Raw genomic sequence first — 3703 nt, forward strand, 5'->3', positions numbered from 1 at the left:
TGAGTCCGCTTTCTCTCCCATGCAGGTCAGGACCCTAGCCTTTGGAATGGTGCCGCGCACTCAGAATCGGTCTCTGGAACTCAGTGTAATCTAAGTAATCCCTCACAGAGAGGCCCAGAGATGTTTTGTTGGTGGTTCCAGGCCCTGTCCAGCTGACATTAGTTACTGTCAGAGTCTTACATTCACACTGTCATTTTGTACCCTAAAAATTCTGTACCTGAACCTGTGAAATATTTTTTTGTTTTTCGAGACAGGGTTTCTGTGTTATACTGCTGAAATAAAACAGAACCTACCCAGACACAGGACGATGAGAAGGGAAGTTATCAAGGTTAATTTTTTAAAGTAAGTTTTGTTGTGTATGTGCGTGACAGATGAGAATGGGCACATTCAGAGGCCAGCAGACAACTCTGGTTCCCTTCCCACCGTGGGTTCCAGAAGTGGAGTTCAGGCTGTCAAGCACATAGAGCAAACTCACCGAGCCATCCCGCCCACCCTCAAGCCGCATTTACCGCGTAGCATGCACTAAGAATGGAGACTAAAGTGCAGAGGAGAACAGGTACAGAGAGATGGAGGGTGTGCTTTGCTTATCTTTGAGACAGGATCTTGTGATGTATCTCAGCTGGTCTCAAACCCATGGTTCTCCTGCCTCAGTTTTGCCAGGTGCTAGAAAGGCGAGACTTTAAATATGTTTTGCATCCTCTGAAAGTTACTTGTTTTGTTTTTCGAGACAGGGTTTCTCTGTGTAACAACAGCCCTAGCTGTCCTGGAACTAATTCTTGTACACCAGGCTGGCCTCGAACGCACAAAAATCCGCCTGCCTCTGCCTCTTGAGTTTCAAGGTGTGTGCCATCACCACCCAGCCTCCTCTGAAAATCCAAAAATTCAGGGCTCAGGGATCTAACATTCCAGCTCTCGATTCAGAGCTTGCTTCGCTCTCTGCAAAGCTTGGGATGTGAACTATTTGGCTGAGCTAAATCTTCTTTGTTTTAGTGAATCTGAAGGCGTTATCAAACATGGCTTCTGGAGGCCTGGCATGCTGCTACAAATCTTTTCTGTTTTAAATGTACATGAACCTGTTTATTCAAATGGAAGCACTCCGACTGGTCTTCCAGTTCCTTCAGTCTTCCGATGGCGGACTTGTGGCAGCAGAAGTGGTGTTGTCAGTTCAGGCTGCACCAGGCACTGTTGTCATGCAGGAACCACAGTGCCAGATGCCAAAGTCTCTTGCCACAGGACCACGAGTAGCCAGTATGCTGGCAGATTTCAATTTTCTCCACGATTTTCTGAAGGGAGGGAGGCAGGCACCATAGCAGGTCCATATTTCCTACTGACCCCAACCTTCTTGGTGAGTTTAGCCATGTTGCCATGTTCCCAAACCCAAGCCTGGAGGGAATGTTGCACATCTTTAATACCAGCACCTGGGAAATATAAGCAAGATGACCTGCGAGGCCAGCCTGGTCTACATACCAAGTTCCAACACCTGTAATCCCAGCCTGGTCTACATACCACGTTCCAACACCTGTAATCCCAGCACTTGGGAGGCAGAAACAGGCAGGTCTCTGTGTTTGGAGCCAGCCTGATCTACAGAGTGAGTTCCAGGACAATCAGGGCTACACACACAGAAACCCAGTCTTGAAAACCGAAACTATATGTGGATCTTTAAAAACTCAACAAAATTCAAGCTTGTATTTTCCTGGCTCACCTTATTTTTCCTTCTTCCCTTTCTTCCTCTGCTCCATGTATGGCCATAGCCGGCCCATACACGAGTGTGGAAGATGTACCTGAGTGGAAGCCAGCACTTTCCACGCATTCCCTGGAGGCAGTTCTTCATGAATTTGCAACAAATCCCAGCCTGGTTTCTGTCCAGCAAAACACTGTGATTATGTGGCCATGACTAGCTTTTTACATGGGTGCTGAGAGCTGACGTTTGAAGGCTTGCACAGCAAAGCATTCTTACCCACCCAGCCATTTCTCCAGCCCAGTCCTAACTTCCAATGAATCCATTACCCAAGTCTAAAATACACTCCTAACCCTGACACCTAGTTGTGTCACCAAGCCAATAACCTTTCAGAAAAGATGGCCACTCACTACACGGCCTCATTCTTTAACCTGCTCTCTCCTCTGTTCTATTGATGACATTTCCACTCAGGTTACTATGGTTTAGTTGTAAATCAAATACAAGACAATATGTTCTACTGCAACTGAATTTTTTAAAAAAATATTTATTATGTATACAATATTCTGTCTGCATGTATGCCTGCAGGCCAGAAGAGGGCACAGACCCCATTACAGATGGTTGTGAGCCACTGTGTGGTTGCTGGGAATTGAACTCAGGACCTTTGGAAGAGCAGGCAATGCTCTTAACCTCTGAGCCATCTCTCCAGCCCCCTGCAACTGAATTCTTAAAAAAAAAAAAAAAAGCGTACATTGTGTGTGCAAGCAGAGGGAAGAGAACAGCCTTCAGCTGCTCTTTCTTTCCACTGTAACTGTGGTGATGAAGCGAGCCAGCCTGCTTTTCATCCCGCCTGGATCCCACACAGCTAGCTTTACACCCGAAATAACAACACACAAATTGTATTCATTTAAACACTGCCCGGCCCATTAGCTCTAGCCTCTTACTGGCTAACTCTCACATCTTGCTTAACCCATTTCTAATAATCTGTGTAGCACCACAAGGTGGTGGCTTACCAGGAAAGATTCAGCATGTCTGACCTGGTGGCTGGCTTCATGGCAACTGTCTCACTGCCTTCTTCCTCCCAGCATTCTGTTCTGTCTTCCCCACCTATGTTCTGACCTATCAGGCTAAGCAGTTTTCTTTATTAACCAATGAAAGCAGCAGATAGAAGACCCACCTACATCATATAAGTGCCCCCAGAATTGAGCTCAGACCGTTAGGCTTGACACCAGCACCTCTGCTGAGTTCAAATCTGGAAGACGTGTGTATGGGTGCTTTGCCCACCTGTATCTGTGGACCACTTTTCATGCCTGTTGCCTTCAGAGGCCAAGAGGTTCACCGGGACTGGAGCACACACAGTTGTGAGCCTCCATGTGTGTGCTAAGAACTGAACCTGCGTCCTCTGGAAGAGGAGCCAGTGCTCTTCACTATGGAACCGTCTCTCCAGCCTAGAAGGTGCTACTTAGCAAATGATGTTCAAAATGCCTCATACATCATTAATTTGACTTCCTTAAGGTAGGTATGCCTGTTTTACACATAAGAAAATTAAAGTACATGATATGAAATTACCTATCTGTGGTGGTTTGAGTAAGAATGGTCCCCAGAGGCTCATGTTTGCATTTTTAGTCACCAGAGTGGCACTATTTGAAAGGAGTAGGTGTGGTCCTTGTTGGAGGAAGTGTGCCACTGAGGGTGGGCATCAAGGTCTCAAAACCCAAGCCACGTCCAGAGTCCGTCTCTCTCTGCCTGTGGATCAGGATGTAACACCCAGTTACTTCCAACACCTGCCTGCATGCTGCCATGTTCCCCACCGCGATGATAACGGATGAAGCCTATGAAAGACCCCAATTCAAGGCTTTCTAAGAGTTGCCTTGGTCAGGTCTCTTCACAGTACACGACCAGTAAGTGACTGACAGTAACCAAAGTTACTTGGTGGCAGAGCCAAGATTTAAGTTTAGTTTAGGTATACAATTTACACTTAAAAGTCTCCATAGTAAATAGCTTACTCCAGTTAAAGAAACCATTACA

The sequence above is a fragment of the Arvicola amphibius genome, chromosome 12 (assembly GCF_903992535.2).
Source record: "Arvicola amphibius chromosome 12, mArvAmp1.2, whole genome shotgun sequence".
NCBI classification, from domain to species: domain Eukaryota; kingdom Metazoa; phylum Chordata; class Mammalia; order Rodentia; family Cricetidae; genus Arvicola; species Arvicola amphibius.